Source organism: Triticum urartu, chromosome 1A, assembly GCF_056163025.1.
Source record: "Triticum urartu cultivar PI428250 chromosome 1A, HENAU_Tu73, whole genome shotgun sequence".
Classification (NCBI taxonomy): domain Eukaryota; kingdom Viridiplantae; phylum Streptophyta; class Magnoliopsida; order Poales; family Poaceae; genus Triticum; species Triticum urartu.
The window spans coordinates 29,178,253-29,197,732 of NC_141873.1; the positions used below are offsets into that span (position 1 = coordinate 29,178,253).

The 19,480-nt window shown below is 49.6% G+C and overlaps 1 pseudogene; it reads right to left on the reverse strand.

Moving 5' to 3' along the window:
• Positions 1 to 1,204: 1,204 nt before the first annotated feature.
• LOC125532625 (DNA-directed RNA polymerase IV subunit 1-like) overlaps positions 1,205 to 19,480 on the reverse strand; it is a 34,964-nt pseudogene continuing 16,688 nt past the window's right edge.

Below are 19,480 nucleotides of genomic sequence, written 5' to 3' on the forward strand. Positions count from 1 at the left end.
CTCTATTGTATAATACTTGTCGTGATTTTAGATCAAATTTCAACTAAAACCACGATAAGTATTTTGGAATGGAGGGAGTAACAATTAGTAGTACACTGCAGTAAGATCTCACAAATTTTACAAGCAATGCTCAGATTGGACCTGGCTTTCTTTTCCGATTGGACCTGGATTTAAATTTTACAAGCAATGCTCAGATTGAACATCTCCAAATCCAACACCGGGGATGCTACGAGTGAATAAGATGGTGCCTTCAAGAAGGGGTGCGACATTGTGACGCCACCGCCATCCGATCCGAAGAACAGGACCTAGAGTTTCCCCCCAATGCTTGAAGAGGGGCACAGATAAAAGGCCATGACAGCGCCTCCATGAAGGGAAAGGACACTCACGAGTGCCAGCGCTGCCAGCATCGGCAAGCTGAGCATGGATTTCACCCGACCTGAGTCCGAGCAATCCCATAGCCGCCAACTCAGGATCCGAAGATGAGGAATACAAGCCACCGATCAACCGCCATCCCGGTAGGGAGGTGGTGGGGCTGCACCTGCTGCTGAAAGAACACAAGCTTTGAAAATGACATGCCATGAGCGTGGAGGGTAGGATGGTGGCTGGCGCCACCGACGAGCTGGAGTTGAAAGGGAGAGCAGATCCAAGCTGTCGAAGGCAGAGCCGCCAGAACACCAGCAACCCGAAGACGCTGGAAGGAGACGCAACACCCAAAGTGTCGGGGCCGAAATCACGCCGGTAGGGACGCCAACAAGCAAAAGAATGGCATCATGTAAGACGTTTTAATGTAATAATGTAAGACGTTTTAATGTAATAATGTAAGACATTTTGTTTTTGCACTGCAAAAACATCTTACATTAAGTTAGAGGTTGTAGGATCGATTGCAGCACTATGCTAATTATACTACAAAGTTATGCATTTAGGTTACAATTAATGACGGTCATGGATGATCCATCAGCACACGGAGAAGAAAAAGGGTTGCACAACAAAACAATGGCATCGCCGGTCCTAGAAGACAACAACAGAGTTCGATGGAGTTCTTTTCCTATCAGAAGGGTTGTCAAGAAGCATGCCACCTTCGCTAATTGGCGGTTTACTCCTCTGCGATAACTGAGCATCATTCACTCGTGTTCGACAGTTCCTTGTCGACAAAGCATCAATCAAACTCTCTACCTATGGTCTGAAACAAATTGGCCTCTGCAAACTAGTGTGACCAACTTGCTCTGTTCTGTAATATCCTCTCTACATAGCGTCCAAGCTGAGGCGAGATAGATCCGCAGCACCCTGGACACATTTCTTGTAAGACACGTCTTCAGTGGTGCCGTCGTTCCGCACCAAAATGAAACACCTTGTGCCTGGGCGACTGGGATGATGTCCGATCTGCAAACAGCACACCGTCACTTAATCACAGGGTCACTATTATAAGATGTTTTGGATATTTCAATATAAATTACATACGGACTGAAATAAGTGAACAAACACACTTAAATGTGTCTGTATACATCCGATTCAGAAAAAAGTTGCAACATCTTATAATAGTGAACGGAGGCAGTAGAATTCAAGAGTAGCCATATTGCACTGCAAAATAGTCCAGTTGACTAGCACAGATTAAGTGGACAGCTCATTTGCACATTTGCATGTCACCACCAAGAATATTAGCACGTATACCAAACGAAAAAACAGATGCACACAAAGATGTAAGAAAACTAATCCTGTAATTTTTGGAAACAATAGAAATCCTGTTAATACAGCCATCTGTAGTTGTCCACATTCATATCAGTGGAATTGTAGAATTATGAAGCTATGAGAAAAACAGAAACACATTTATATTACCTTTATATTTCTTATTCCAGCACCAATCTTTTCACGCCCTCTGGGATGAAATCTCAGGGCCTCAATCACATGTGATTTATCTAGCTCCACGGCATATGCATTTAATTGGTACCTTCATGCGAGTAAAACGTGCTATCATATAAGAAAGTAATTAAGATAAAACTTCAAACGGGATAAAAACTAATATACACAATACAATTCCATGGATAGTGATAGGGGGAATTACTTTCATAGCATTTTCTGCAAGCAAGTGTGCATATCAATAATATTGTCCCATATACCAACTGTAGCACCAAGAGAGTTCTGTTCCACAGATATGGTGCTACCATTTAAGACAGCGCCAACCGACACTTCCCGAACTTCAGGGCCATGTAGGAAGTCATAGATGTTCTCATTTGGTATGAGTGCATGCTCCTTGAGAAAAATTTAAACATTAGCATCGAACTGAACATATGTATACATCAAGTATAGTAAGGAGAAAATATATTTTTATCCATTTATCACTTGGCCAAGATTGACTCACTGGTTTCAGAATAATCCAGAGACAGGCTGTTCAAAGCCCACAGCTTTATCTCGGACAAGTATCTGGGAAAATATATGTGGCACTATGCTCTCGTTAACTAAATGCATGACACTAGAAGTGGGGTAGAGGGTGATTTCTATGTGAAGGCCTCAATTTGTTTGAGCTGTTTTTCATTTTTGGGAGTACAAAGAAATGCCTTCAAGAAATTATGTGCCTAAATTTGGCAGCAATTATAATACTCACCTTCCCAGAATACATAATCTTTAAAGGACCCGACGTCCCAGTAGAAGGCTCCTTGCCCCAGGCCATTGCATCTACAGTACCACAGAGATAGTCCACTGAAGATTGCTTTGCAGCATTTATAAAACTATGCGCAGGCCTCTACAGAAAATAACATCAAATGAGAATTTGTTCACCACACTTTAAAAAGACAACTCTTGTAGTAAACAGTCACTCAGAGTAGCATAAATTACTCACGGAAAAACATGCTTCAGAAAATGGAGATGAGATTGCTAATCGAGTCCGCTGTTGCTTTAAACCTTGACTGCTTAGTCCATGTAACTGCCCACTTACAGACAAGCAATCTGCCATGACCAGCAAGTGTTTGCGATGAATGTTCCTTCCAATATCATCAGTTTTTGATCTTAAAGACTGTACAAGGAATGAGGAAACATCAAATGCTAAAGTCGAAATTATCACGGGCAATCAGGCTTAAAAAAATTGACCCAAATGTTTACGGAGAAGTCAAAATCAAAACAGAGAGAAGTAAATATATACTTCAACAAAATATTTCCACGCTGAGTCTGTGCCATATGAGCAGAAAATATCATATACACTCCCTGTCCGGCTCCATTCCCAGTCAATCAACGCCATAATTGCAACGCAAGACTTTTGTAGAGTAGCCCAAAATATCCCACTCTTGTTGCAATGCTCAGACATAACAACTTTCACAACAGGTTCACCGTCTTCATGACACTGGATCTCCACATCCTTAAATTCCAAAAATCCTGCAAAAGAAAACAAGTAGTGCACATCATATATTATCTGCATATTGTTTACTGAAGGAATCAAGGAACTATGTATTCTTTGATAAAAGTCACATAAGGGGTCCTCCGTCCCTGAAACCACCGGCCCCATCCCCCGCGTCCCTTTCCGAGGCGACACGGGGGAACCCTAGCCGCCCCCGCCGCCGGCCTTCAATTCCTCCACCCTCCCCCCCCCTCGCCGCCGCCGAGAGCCACCGCTGGGCAAAGCCCAGGCAGTGCCGGCGGCGGCGGGGCTTCTCCCCTGGCGCGGCTTCCCTTCTTCCTCGCGGCGGCTTAGTCACTCCCGGTGGGCTTGGTGGAGCGGCGCTTCGAAGCTCTGGCGGCGGCTCGCTTTGCGGCAGGTTGGAGGGCTTGTCCTTGTCTGGTGGTGCCGCCTAGACAGCGGCTGCGGCCTAGGGCTCTTGACCCCAGATTGGATCTGGGTGGTGCTCGGGCCTGGCCGTGGTTGCCTGTCAGGCATGGTGGCGGCGAGTCTCGCGACCTCTGGGCATCGTGGAGGTGCCGGCGGCGGCGTGTGCTCAGCCTGGTGATGGCGGCGGCCGTGCACGGGAGTTGGATTCTTCCGAACAGATCTGGGTGAAAACTTGCTTTCGGCTACTGCCAAGGCCGGCGATGGCGGCGCTATCTGCATCGTTCCCTTCTTGAAGGCATCGCCGTGAAGAAGTTCAAGGCCACTCTCTGCTACCTCCGGGGGAAACCCTAGACCGGATGATGGCGGCGCTCTAGTGTCGTTCCCCCCTTCGGGCGTCATTCTTGGAGGTACACACGTGATCGAGGGACCAGAGGAAGGATTCTTTGGTGGAGCGGTGTGTCATCTCACTCATTGATGGCGGCGGATCACGGCGGCATGGTGCTATGGTGACTCGGCGTCCGATGCGCATAGATGGACTCGCGCAGGAGGGTGACGCGGTCTGGCGTCGTGGTGGCGTCGACGGCAACTAGACCGGACAAGGTAGATGCATCAGTACAGCTCTGAAGATGGATTGGTGGTAGGTGGCTGCGGCGGCCTCATACCCGGCAGGCGTCCTGGTTGAGGAGTGTGCCGGACCGGTGGGTGCCCCATACCCGGCAGGCGTCCTGGATGGCTTTAGTCTTATTGTTGTATTACTTTGTAAGGTCTTGTGTGAACAATTAATAAAGTGGCTGCATGCATCGTCCAGATACAGAGGCAGGGGGTCTTCCTCCTTTTCTAAAAAAAACATAAGGGGTCCTCGGATTTGTGATAACATCAGAACTCAGAAGACTGGAATCATACAAGTTGCACCTAAAACAATTTTACATTTGTACCATGAAACATAGAAAAATAAAATTATATAATTTAGAACTTGATCTAGGAATTATTAAGGATTCCATGGCATGAATATATAGAGAACATATTTCGAAAAATCTATCGAACAATAATAACCTTTCACTGGTATGGCCAGGAGGCTTGGAATCACCCTTTTCTTGATACTGTCCAATTGAGACATGGAGTTCGATTCATCCTGTGTTACCACCACAGTGATGCAACAAGTCTGCTTGCTGACGCACGCATTGCCAGCAGAACATTTGCTGCAGGGTAGAAGTATGTTATATGTCAAAATATATATTGCAGAAGCACAAAGGGAAAAGTAAAGTAGGTAATTGCATAATGTACCACACTTAAGACCTAAGCGCTACATAATCTACAATGCATCTCATGTTGCCTTGCCTGATATGTTTATTGAAATACTGATGTGTCAATATCACTTGGGCAGGCAATCCAATAATTGGACATAGCTACTTGAGGCCTTGAGATGAATGAATCAAGCAAAAAGAATTACGATCTATTTGCCATCTACTTTATCCTCCCAATCCCTATTCTAACCCCTCTCCCACACAGCTGCCTGACCATCTTCACAGCGGTATTTACTGTTCATGACAACTATCATTTTTACAAAGAAATGAAGCATGCACTAAAAAATGATGCTGCTGACATGCAATTAAGCATGAGATACACCAAAATGTTTATCCTTATTGGTAAACATCACACATATGTTGCCATGAATATTAGTGATTAGTGATATCTACCTCACTGAGGGAGGGCAAAAAGTACAGAGTTGAGTATTTAAGGAAGAGGGATGATACTGTACGTATCTTCATTTTCAGGTTAGGGAGAACATAGAAGCAGTTGTAGTGTGGTTAGGCAACAGGAAACAGAGAAACATACAGATACTCATTTTAGGCCTCCTTTGGTTCATAGAGTAGGAAAATTATAGAAATAGAAAAATCATAGGAAATGAGATGACATGCATCTCAAATCCTATGAGTAGGAATAGGAAAGGAGATGTCCTTTGTTTCACATCATAGGATTTTTTTCATTGAGTCTAGGCTAATGTTTATTTTCCTATGAAATGTGGAGGATAGGAAGATTTCCTCCATAGGAATAATATTCCATTCCTACAAACCAAAGAGCTCTATAGGATTTTTTTCTTATAAAAATCCTACCCTATGAAATTCCTATAAAATTCCTCCAAACATGACTTTTTTTTACGGGAAGACAAAGTTTCTGTCTTTCTGAACTTACCCCTTTGAGATATAAACATCAGGCATCACATTGTTTGGCTTGTTTCTCGTGGCATTGTATTGTTCTGTAAGCTCTTCTACAACAAGTGCTAGTCCCAATCTTTTTCTCGTCATAAATTCCTGCATGTGCAATTGTGCGTACAAGTTTAAATATTGAAGACATCGGCTTATTTTATCCCTCATAAAATAGGAAATGCGGTCATTTTGCTTCAAAATAATACCGAAAAAGGCTTTCACCCTGCTTTATATTATAAAGCAAATGCCCAAGCCAACATCCAACAAGGTTCAAACACACACACACACACAAGGTCCAGACAGACAAGTAGTCAAAGGGTTAATGCTGAGGGCACAGCTCAACAAGCCCTGAAAAAACACAAAAGAGCGCACGCGCCGGGTGCGACACAGCATCTAGTCGGGCTCCGGGGGTGGCGGAGGGAGCGGAGGCGCCAAGCGGAAGGCCATCGATCGAAGGTCGGCGAGGAGGGTGCTGATGACGTCCCGGTCCTGGGGGCGGCTAAGCTGCCGCCAGAGCTGCAAATAACCACACATTTTAAAAATGGAGTCAGTAGCACACCGAAGAGGCACCTTCTGTATGACAAGCTTATTGCGTATGGTCCATAGCGTCCAGGCAAGGACCCCAATGCAAAGCCATCTAATATGCCTGTAGCGAGGGGGGAGGCCTGAATTTTCGCAAGCAGATCAGGGAAGTTGGTGTTGCACCATTGGCCCCCAACCGTTTCGCGGAAACAGGACCAAAGGAACTGTGCCGTGTAGCACGAGAAGAAGATGTGGTTGGCATCCTCTACCGTGCCGCACATGGGGCACATCCCATCTCCAGGTCCATGACGCTTAAGGACCTCTACGCCGGACGGGAGGCGACCGCGGATCCATTGCCACAGGAAGATCATGATCTTCAGGGGTAGGCGGATGTCCCAGATCAAACTGAAGGGCTCGGGGGCCATCGATGGGGCGATAGCCGCGTAGAGGGATTTGGTGGAGAAGCAGCTGGAGGGTTCCAGACGCCAAGAGATGGTGTCCGGGGTGTCGGTGACGTCCATAGGGAGAAGGGCGATGTCCTGGAGGAGGACATCCCAAGCTGCAACCTCAGGGGGGCCAAAGGGGCGGCGGAAAGCGAGGCGCCCTAAGTCAATAAGGGCCGCCTCGACAGATACCCGAGGGTTAACAGCGATGTCGAAGAGCACTGGAAAACGCGCGGCCAGGGGGGTGTCGCCAAGCCACCTATCAAACCAGAACAGGGTCGAGTACCCAGTGCCCACCGAAATGGATGTGCCAATGCGAAGCACGGGCAGCAGCTGGACGACGGCCTGCCAAAACTAGGAGCCGCCTGAGCGCTGACAGAATGCGAGAGGCTGTCCACGAAGGTACTTGTTCTGGATGATAGTAAGCCAGAGACCTCCCTCTCCATTGGCAATGCGCCAGAGCCAACGGGTCAGGAGGGCAATGTTCATGCGTCGGGAGGACAAGATCCCAAGACCGCCCTGGTCCTTGGGTTTGCAGATATCTGGCCAGCTGACCATGTGGTATTTCTGCTTACCCCCCTCCCCAGCCCAGAAGAATCTGGATTGGTATTTGGCGATCTCCTGGTGAAGGGTTTCATGGAGGCTATAGAAGCTCATGAGGAACCAAAGGAGGCTAGCAAGCGAAGAATTGATAAGGATGACGCGAGCAGCCTTCGACAGCCAGCGCCCTTTCCAGGGCTCAACGCGATGTTGCATACGGGTCACCGTGGGGTGAAGATCGGCCATGGTGAGGCGCGAATCACTAATGGGGATCCCCAGATAGGTCGTGGGGAAAGAACCCAGCCGACAATTTAGTCAGTCAGCAATAGCCTGTGCTTCCTCCAAGGGGTAACCGAGAACCATCACTTCGCTCTTATCGAAGTTGATGGTTAGACCCGACATTTGTTGGAAGCACAGGAGGAGGAACTTCAGGTTAGTAATATCTAGAGCGGATCCCTCCACCATTATAATGGTATCATCCGCATATTGAAGGATGGAGACCCCTTCCCCTCCAACTAGGTGGGGGACTAAGCCGCGGATATGACCAGCGGCCTTGGCCTTATCCAGGATGGATGCCAGGGCATCGACCACCATGTTGAACAAGAACGGCGAGAAAGGGTCACCCTGACGGACCCCACAGAGGGTGGGGAAGTAGGGCCCAATGTCTCCGTTGATGTTCACCGCGGTCCGGCCACAGGAGACAAGCTGCATGATGCAAGTCACCCAACGGTCGTCGAAGCCCTTGCGAAGCAACACTTCCCGCAAGAATGGCCAGTGTACCGTGTCGTATGCTTTGTGAAAGTCTAGCTTTAGGAAGACCGCGCGATGGCGTTTCAGCCGAACCTCGTGGAGGACTTCGTGGAATACTAACACCCCATCAAGAATAAATCAGCCTTGTATGAAGGCGGATTGGTTCGGATGGCTAATCGTGTCAGCGAGGAGGGTCACCCTATTGGCGTACCCTTTGGCCAGGATCCGGAAAATCACATTAATCACTATGATTGGGCGAAACTAGCGAATGTCAGAAGCGCCCGGGACCTTGGGGATGAGGGTCACAATCCCATAATTGAGGCGCCCAAGGTCCATGGAGCCCGAATAAAATTCTCAAACAGGGCCATGACCTCCGGCTTGATGGTAGGCCAGAACGTCTTGAAGAACGTCACGGGCAGGCCATCCGGACCCGGGGCCGAGGAGGGGTTCATCCCCTTAATGGCTGCGAGGACCTCGTCCTCATCAAAAGGGGCGACTAATGCCGCATTGGCCTCAGCCGAGACCAATTGCGTACCCGACCAAGTGTCGGGGGCGAGACTGGTCCCACCCCGCGGGGTGGGGGTGATTAAATAGGGCTTTATAGAAGCCGTCTACATGGGTATGGATGGCCGAGGGGAGAACGATAGGCATGCCGCCATCCCACAGGCAGTGGATGGAATTGCGACGACGCCGGCCGTTCGCCACCGCCTGGAAATAGGCGGTGTTGGCATCACCCCGAAGCACCCACCGTTGGGTACCGCGCAAGTGCCACTAGGCCTCTTCATCGGTGTAGATGGTGGAGAGCTGGTCTTCAAGGTCGTATTGCAACATCCACTCATCTGGGGAGATCCCGGTCGAGTCGGCGCGGGCGTCCAGGGCTTGGATAGCCGACAGTAGGGCCTTTTTGCGATCTCTAAGGTCCCAGCCAAGGTTAGCCCCCCAACCCTTCATGAATTGGCGGGCGAGCTTGGCGCAGAAGTGCCACGAGTCCACAACAGACATGGAGCGATGGGGTGCAGAGCGAGCGGAAATCCAGCGAGCGACGACAGCCTCCCGGAAGCTGGCCTGATTGAGCCAGAAGGGCTCAAACCGGAATCGCGGCGGGGTGGAAGACCGCTCGTCGGCGGTGGAGAGGAGGGGGACATGGTCAGACCCGATCCGGGTGACAGCCCGGAGCGAGGCCAGGGGGCAGCGTAATTCCCATTCCGGGGAAACTAGGACACGATCCAAGATGGATTGTGTCGGGTCAATCTGCCAGTTCGTCCAGGTGAACCTGGCCCCCGTCCGATCAAGCTCGCGGAGCCCCAGCTCTACGATCCAATCATTGAATAACTGCATCCGGGGGAAGTTAATCCGATCATTATTCTTCTCATCCGGGGATCGGATGAGGTTAAAGTCTCCGCCCACGAGAACTAGGAGGAGGGAGTTAGAGATCTTCAGCTGTAGCTCTGCTAAGAAGGCCGGGGAGCGGCGGTGGTCCGCCGGTCCGTATACAATTATGACCTCCCATTAGAAGTTCAGGGCACGCTCGAAGATCTCCATACTAATGAAGAATTTGCCCCGGTCCATGCTACCCACCTCAAAGGTGTTGGGGAACGTTGTAGAAAACAAAAAATTTCCTATGGTTTCACCAAGATCCATCTATGAGTTCATCTAGCAACGAGTGATCAGATTGCATCTACATACCTTTGTAGATCACGCGCGGAAGCGTTCAAAGAACGGGGATGAGGAAGTCGTACTCGACGTGATCCAAATCACCGGAGATCCTAGCGCCGAACGGACGGCACCTCCGCGTTCAACACACGTACGGTCAGCGTGACGTCTCCTCCATCTTGATCCAGCAAGGGGGAAGGAGAGGTTGATGAAGATCCAGCAGCACGACAGCGTGGTGGTGGATGCAGGGGTCACCGCAGCAGGGCTTCGCCGTTCTACTGCGAGAGGGAGAGGTGTAGCAGGGGAGAGGGAGGCGCCAAGACTCAAGGGTGCGGCTGCCCCTCCCTCCCCCCTTTATATAGGCCCCCTAGGGGGTGCGCCGGCCCTAGGGGGGGCGGCGGCCAAGGGGTGGAGCGCCCCCCACCCTAGGGTTCCCAACCCTAGGCGCATGAGGTGGGCCAAGGGGGGCACACCAGCCCACTATGGGCTGGTTCCCCTCCCCACTTAGCCCATGGGGCCCTCCGGGATGGGTGGCCCCACCCGGTGGACCCCCGGGACCCTTCCGGTGGTCCCGGTACAATACCGGTGACCCCTGAAACTCTCCCGATGGCTGAAACTGCACTTCCTATATATAATTCTTCACCCCCGGACCATTCCGGAACTCCTCGTGACGTCCAGGATCTCATCCAGGACTCCGAACAACTTTCGGGTTACTGCATATTCATATCTCTACAACCCTAGCGTCACCGAACCTTAAGTGTGTAGACCCTACGGGTTCGGGAGACATGTAGACATGACCGAGATGGCTCTCCGGTCAATAACCAACAGTGGGATCTGGATACCCATGTTGGCTCCCACATGCTCCTCGATGATCTCATCGGATGAACCACGATGTCAAGGATTCAAGCAACCCCGTATACAATTCCCTTTGTCAATCGGTACGTTACTTGCCCGAGATTCGATCGTCGGTATCCCAATACCTCGTTCAATCTCGTTACCAGCAAGTCACTTTACTCGTACCGTAATGCATGATCCCGTGACCAGACACTTGGTCACTTTGAGCTCATTATGATGATGCATTACCGAGTGGGCCCAGAGATACCTCTTCGTCATACGGAGTGACAAATCCCAGTCTTGATCCGTGTCAACCCAACAGACACTTTCGGAGATACCCGTAGTATACCTTTATAGTCACCCAGTTACGTTGTGACGTTTGGTACACCCAAAGCATTCCTACGGTATCCGGGAGATACATGATCTCATGGTCTAAGGAAAAGATACTTGACATTTGGAAAAACTCTAGCAAACGAACTATACGACCTTGTGCTATGTTTAGGATTGGGTCTTGTCCATCACATCATTCTCCTAATGATGTGATCTCGTTATCAATGACATCCAATGTCCATACTCAGGAAATCATGACTATCTGTTGATCAACGAGCTAGTCAACTAGAGGCTTACTAGGGACATGTTGGTGTCTATGTATTCACACATGTATTACGATTTCCGGATAACACAATTATAGCATGAATAAAAGACAATTATCATGAACAAGGAAATATAATAATAATCCTTTTATTATTTCCTCTAGGGCATATTTCCAACATTCTCCCACTTGCACTAGAGTCAATAATCTAGTTACATTGTGATGAATCGAACACCCATGGAATTCTGGTGTTGATCATGTTTTGCTCTAGGGAGAGGTTTAGTCAACGGATCTGCTACATTCAGGTCCGTATGTACTTTACAAATATCTATGTCTCCATCTTGAACATTTTCACGAATGGAGTTGAAGCGACGCTTGATGTGCCTGGTCTTCTTGTGAAACCTGGGCTCCTTGGCAAGTGCAATAGCTCCAGTGTTGTCACAGAAGAGTTTGATCGGCCCCGACGCATTGGGTATGACTCCTAGGTCGGTGATGAACTCCTTCACCCAAATTGCTTCATGCGCTGCCTCCGAGGCTGCCATGTACTCCGCTTCACATGTAGATCCCGCCACGACGCTCTGCTTGCAACTGCACCAGCTTACTGCCCACCATTCAAAATATACACGTATCCGGTTTGTGACTTAGATTCATCCAGATTTGTGTCGAAGCTAGCGTCGATGTAACCCTTTACGACGAGCTCTTCGTCACCTCCATAAATGAGAAACATTTCCTTAGTCCTTTTCAGGTACTTCAGGATATTCTTGACCGCTGTCCAGTGTTCCTTGCCGGGATTACTTTGGTACCTACCTACCAAACTTACGGCAAGGTTTATATCAGGTCTGGTACACAGCATGGCATACATAATAGAACCTATGGCTGAGGCATAGGGGATGACACTCATCTCTTCTATATCTTCTGCCGTGGTCGGACATTGAGCTGAGCTCAATTTCACACCTTGCAACACAGGCAAGAACCCCTTCTTAGACTGATCCATATTGAACTTCTTCAATATCTTATCAAGGTATGTGCTTTGTGAAAGACCTATGAGGCGTCTTGATCTATCTCTGTAGATCTTGATGCCTAATATATAAGCAGCTTCTCCAAGGTCCTTCATTGAAAAACTCTTATTCAAGTAGGCCTTAATGCTGTCCAAAAGCTCTATATCATTTCCCATCAAAATTATGTCATCTACATATAATATGAGAAATGTTACAGAGCTCTCACTCACTTTCTTGTAAACGCAGGCTTCTCCATAAGTCTGCATAAACCCAAACGCTTTGATCATCTCATCAAAGCGAATGTTCCAACTCCGAGATGCTTGCACCAGCCCATAAATCGAGCGTTGGAGCTTGCACACCTTGTCAGCATTCTTAGGATCGACAAAACCTTCCGGCTGCATTATATACAATTCTTCCTTAAGGAAACCATTAAGGAATGCCGTTTTGACGTCCATTTGCCATATCTCATAATCATAGAATGCGGCAATTGCTAACATGATTCGGACGGACTTCAGCTTCGCTACCGGTGAGAAAGTCTCATCGTAGTCAACCCCTTGAACTTGTCGATAACCCTTAGCGACAAGCCGAGCTTTATAGATGGTCACATTACCATCCGCATCTGTCTTCTTCTTAAAGATCCATTTATTTTCTATGGCTCGCCGCTCAATGGGCAAGTCAGTCAAAGTCCATACTTCGTTTTCATACATGGATCCTATCTCGGATTTCATGGCTTCCAGCCATTTGTCAGAATCCGGGCCCGCCATCGCTTCTTCATAGTTCGAAGGTTCACCGTTGTCTAACAACATGATTTCCAAGACAGGGTTGCCGTACCATTTTGGTGCGGAACGTGTCCTTGTGGACCTTCGAATTTCAGTAGGAGCTTGATCAGAAGTATCTTGATCATCATCATTAACTTCCTCTCTAATTGGTGCAGGCACCACAGGAACATTTTCCTGAGTTGCGCCACTTTCCGGTTCAAGAGGTAATACTTCATCAAGTTTTACTTTCCTCCCACTTACTTCTTTCGAGAGAAACTCCTTCTCTAGAAAGGATCCATTCTTGGCAACAAAGATCTTGCCTTCGGATCTGAGGTAGAAGGTATACCCAATAGTTTTTTTAGGCTATCCTATGAAGACGCATTTTACCCATGAGGCATGGTTCGCACGTGTCAAATGATTCGTAATCAAGAGACTCTAAAAGTCCATCTGCATGGAGCTTCTTCATGTGTTTGACACCTATGTGACCAAGGCGGTAGTGCCACAAGTATGTGGGACTATCATTATCAACCTTACATCTTTTGGTACTCACACTATGAATATGTGTAGCATTACGCTCGAGATTCATTAAGAATAAACCATTCACCATCGGAGCATGACCATAAAACATATCTCTCATATAAATAGAACAACCATTATTCTCGGATTTAAATGAGTATCCATCTCATATTAAACGAGATCCTGATACAATGTTCATGCTCAAACTTGGCACTAAATAACAATTATTGAGGTTCAAAACTAATCCCGTAGGTAAATGTAGAGATAGCGTGCTGACGGCGATCACATCGACCTTGGAACCATTCCCGACGCGCATCGTCACCTCGTCCTTCGCCAGTCTCCGCTTATTCCGCAGCTCCTGCTTTGAATTACAAATGTGAGCAACCGCACCGGTATCAAATAACCAGGAGCTACTACGAGTACTGGTAAGGTACACATCAATTACATGTATATCACATATACCTTTCGTGATGCCGGCCTTCTTGTCCGCTAAGTATTTGGGGCAGTTCCGCTTCCAGTGACCACTTCCCTTGCAATAAAAACACTCAGTCTCGGGCTTGGGTCCATTCTTTGGCTTCTTCCCGGCAGCTTGCTTGCCGGGCGCGGCAACTCCCTTGCCGTCCTTCTTGAAGTTCTTCTTACCCTTGCCTTTCTTGAACTTAGTGGTTTTATTCACCATCAACACTTGATGTTCCTTTTTGACTTCTACCTCTGCTGATTTCAGCATTGCAAATACTTCAGGAATGGTCTTTTCCATCCCCTGCATATTGAAGTTCATCACAAAGCTCTTGTAGCTCGGTGGAAGCGACTGAAGGATTCTGTCAATGACCGCGTCATCCGGGAGATTAACTCCCAGCTGAGTCAAGCGGTTATGTAACCCAGACATAGTGAGTATGTGCTCACTGACAGAACTGTTTTCCTCCATCTTACAGCTGAAGAACTTGTCGGAGACTTCATATCTCTCGACCCGGGCATGAGCTTGAAAAACCATTTTCAGCTCTTCGAACATCTCATATGCTCCGTGTCTCTTAAAACGCTTTTGGAGCCCCGGGTCTAAGCTGTAAAGCATGCCGCACTGAACGAGGGAGTAATCATCGGTACGTGTCTGCCAAGCGTTCATAACGTCTTGTTCTGCAAGGAGAGCAAGTGCTTCACCTAGCGGTGCTTGTAGGACATAATCTTTCTTGGCAGCTATGAGGATGATCCTCAGGTTCCGGACCCAGTCCGTATAGTTGCTGCCATCGTCTTTCAGCTTGGTTTTCTCTAGGAACGCGTTGAAGTTGAGGACAACGTTGGCCATTTGATCTACAATACATGTTGTAAAGATTTTAGACTAAGTTCATGATAATTAAGTTCATCTAAATCAAATTATTCAATGAACTCCCACTCAGATAGACATCCCTCCAGTCATCTAAGTATAACATGATCCGAGTTAACTAGGCCGTGTCCGGTCATCACGTGAGACGGACTAGTCAACATCGGTGAACATCTTCATGTTGATCGTATCTTCTATACGACTCATGCTCGACCTTTCGGTCTTCTGTGTTTCGAGGCCATGTCTGTACATGCTAGGCTCGTCAAGTCAACCTAAGTGTTTGCATGTGTAAATCTGTCTTACACCCGTTGTATGTGAACGTTGGAATCTATCACACCCGATCATCACGTGGTGCTTCGAAACAACGAACTGTCGCAACGGTGCACAGTTAGGGGGAACACTTTCTTGAAATTATTATGAGGGATCATCTTATTTACTACCGTCGTTCTAAGTAAACAAGATGCAAAAACATGATAAACATCACATGCAATCAAATAATAATAGTGACATGATATGGCCAATATCACATAGCTCCTTTGATCTCCATCTTGGGGCTCCATGATCATCTTGTCACCGGCATGACAACATGATTTCCATCATCATGATCTCCATCATCGTGTCTCCATGAAGTTGCTCGCCAACTATTACTTCTACTACTATGGCTAACACATTTAGCAATAAAGTAAAGTAATTTACATGGCGTTTCTCAATGACACGCAGGTCATACACAAATAAAGACAACTCCTATGGCTCCTGCCGGTTGTCATACTCATCGACATGCAAGTTGTGATTCCTATTACAATAGCATGAACATCTCATACATCACATATATATCATTCATCATTCATCACAACTTTGGCCATGTCACATCACAAAACACTTGCTGCAAAAACAAGTTAGACGTCCTCGAATTGTTGTTGCAAGTTTTACGTGGCTGCAATAGGGTTCTAGCAAGAACGTTTTCTTACCTACGTGAAAGCCACAACGTGATTTGTCAACTTCTATTTACCCTTCATAAGGACCCTTTTCATCGAATCCGCTCCAACTAAAGTGGGAGAGACAGACACCCGCCAGCCACCTTATGCAACTAGTGCATGTTAGTCGGTGGAACCGGTCTCACGTAAGCGTACGTGTAAGGTTGGTCCGGGCCGCTTCATCCCACAATACTGCTGAAGCAAAATAAGACTAGTAGCGGCAAGAAAGTTGACAACGTCTACGCCCACAACAAATTGTGTTCTACTCGTGCAAAGAGAACTATGCATAAACCTAGCTCATGATGCCACTGTTGGGGAACGTTGTAGAAAACAAAAATTTTCCTACGGTTTCACCAAGATCCATCTATGAGTTCATCTAGCAACGAGTGATCGGATTGCATCTACATACCTTTGTAGATCACGCGCGGAAGCGTTCAAAGAACGGGGATGAGGAAGTCGTACTCGACGTGATCCAAATCACCGGAGATCCTAGCGCCGAACGGACGGCACCTCCGCGTTCAACACACGTACGGTCAGCGTGACGTCTCCTCCTTCTTGATCCAGCAAGGGGGAAGGAGAGGTTGATGAAGATCCAGCAGCACGACGTCGTGGTGGTGGATGCAGGGGTCACCGCAGCAGAGCTTCGCCGTTCTACTACGAGGGGGAGAGGGGTAGCAGGGGAGAGGGAGGCGCAAAGACTCAAGGGTGCGGCTGCCCCTCCCTCCCCCTTTATATAGGCCCCCTAGGGGGTGCGCCGGCCCTAGGAGATGGGATCTCCTAGGGGGGGCGGCGGCCAAGGGGTGGAGTGCCCCCCAAGCCAGGTGGGACGCCCCCTACCCTAGGGTTCCCAACCCTAGGCGCATGGGGTGGGCCAAGGGGGGCGCACCAGCCCACTATGGGCTGGTTCCCCTCCCCACTTAGCCCATGGGGCCCTCTGGGATGGGTGGCCCCACCCGATGGACCCCCGGGACCCTTCCGGTGGTCCCGGTACAATACCGGCGACCCCCGAAACTCTCCCGATGGCCGAAACTGCACTTCCTATATATAATTCTTCACCTCCGGACCATTTCGGAACTCCTCGTGACGTCCAGGATCTTATCCGGGACTCCGAACAACTTTCGGGTTACTTCATATTCATATCTCTACAACCCTAGCATCACCGAACCTTAAGTGTGTAGACCCTACGGGTTCAGGAGACATGTAGACATGACCGAGATGGCTCTCCGGTCAATAACCAAAAGAGGGATCTGGATACCCATGTTGGCTCCCACATGCTCCTCGATGATCTCATCGGATGAACCACGATGTCGAGGATTCGAGCAACCCCGTATACAATTCCCTTTGTCAATCGGTACGTTACTTGCCCGAGATTCGATCGTCGGTATCCCAATACCTCGTTCAATCTCGTTACCGGCAAGTCACTTTACTCGTACCGTAATGCATGATCCCGTGACCAGACACTTGTTCACTTTGAGCTCATTATGATGATGCATTACCGAGTGGGCCCAGAGATACCTCTCCGTCATACGGAGTGACAAATCCCAGTCTTGATCCGTGTCAACCCAACAGACACTTTCGGAGATACCCGTAGTATACCTTTATAGTCACCCAGTTACGTTGTGACGTTTGGTACACCCAAAGCATTCCTACGGTATCCGGGAGTTACATGATCTCATGGTCTAAGGAAAAGATACTTGATATTTGGAAAAACTCTAGCAAACGAACTATACGATCTTGTGCTATGTTTAGGATTGGGTCTTGTCCATCACATCATTCTCCTAATGATGTGATCTCGTTATCAATGACATCCAATGTCCATAGTCAGGAAACCATGACTATCTGTTGATCAACGAGCTAGTCAACTAGAGGCTTACTAGGGACATGTTGGTGTCTATGTATTCACACATGTATTACGATTTCCGGATAACACAATTATAGCATGAATAAAAGACAATTATCATGAACAAGGAAATATAATAATAATCCTTTTATTATTGCCTCTAGGGCATATTTCCAACAAAAGGTGGCATCCTTTACCCCTGAAAGGATGCCGCCAGAGTGGCCTGAGGTCCCACTAGAAGGGAGCCAGTGCCAAGCGAAGAGGTGGGAGCTAAGACTTTCAAGCTCCTGAAGGGCGAACTCGGTACACAAGGTTTCCTGGATGGCAATGATGTCAATGCGTTCGTCACGAATGTACTCGATGAGTTGGCGGCGACGGCCATCATGGCCGAAACCGCGGATGTTCTAGAAAAGGGCCCACATCTAAGCCCCCATCGGGGGGCTGCTTGACCCCAGGACACGGGAGGCGATTTGAGTGCGAAGAGCCACAGTGCGCGAACGGGTGCGTCCACGGATTATCCTGTCAGCCACCAGAGGGGCCTGAACCACGGGGGTGGCGGTCGATCCCTCGGGGGCCGAAGCAAGCGGGCTCGGGTCTCAGCCAGCTTGCCATCGGGAATCTCACGGGCCCTAATTGCCGCGATCTGTTCTAAGGGGGGACCGACCTCCCCCTGAAGACTATGGCCGAGTCAGTGGCCACCTTGGCGAGGTGGCCAAGCGGAGCGACCTCAAGTGCGGAAAAGGAACAACTAGAAGAACTGGGAAGGTCGGGGTCCGCACCTGACTCGAGGTTCCGGGCTGCCTCCCGGAGCTCAGCGCGCTCGGCGATGGACTGAGCCGGGGAGCCTGCCGGCTGGGTCGCATCGAGGCGGGTGCTGCGGCGGGAGGCTGTCACCGGCGTCGAGGTGGAGCGGGGCCGTCTGGCGTACGCCACCGTCGGAGGAGGGTGCGCGGAGGCTGGGGTGGAGACGCCCACTGCCACCGAAGCGGCCGAGGAGGCAGGTGAGGAGAGGCAGACGCCGGAGGTCACCGGCGAGGGGAGCAGGCCGACGAGCTCCAGGGTGCCACCGGTCGCGGTCCCCGCGGGTGGGGGTGTCGGGGCAGGCGCGTCGGAAGCCTCACACCCGCCGCCACCTGTGGAGGCCGGGGAGGCCGAGCCGGCGGGGGACGGGGGGTCCGGCCCCGACGGAGCGGGGCGAAGGGCGGAGACGGCGTAGGGAGAGCGAGGCGACGAAGCCGGCGCGATGAGCAGACCCACACTGGAGATGTCACTGGCCGACTCCGAGGGAGACCGAGAGGGCATGACTGGCGGGGTGGCCAGGCGGAGGGCCACCGCGAGGTCAGTGGCCGACACTCGAGTGCGCCCCACCCCAGAACCGCCACGACCCGCTGGTGGGTTGGAGGGCTCCCGGGAGGGGGAGCGGGAGTGCTCCGAGCCGTCCTCGTCATCTCCAGGGTCGTCGAGGCGGGAGTGGCGTGAGCGTCTTCGGTGGGAGTCGTCGGCATCGTCTGGGCCACCCCCCAGGTGGCTGTCATCAAAGAAGCGGGGGCAGCCGACTTGGTTCGAAGGCTCGGGGCAGATCTTGAGGTCGTAGCCGTCGTCGTTGAAGAAGACACGGATCGTGGCGTGGAGCTTGGAGGAGTCCAGGCACTTCACCTTGACCCGGACCTCCTCCTCCTTGCGCAGGGAAAGCTCGTCGACCACCACCACCTTGCCTAGGATCTTGGACATACTGCGGATGACCCGCTCAGACCGGGCCACATCTGGCAGGCCGGCGATGAGGA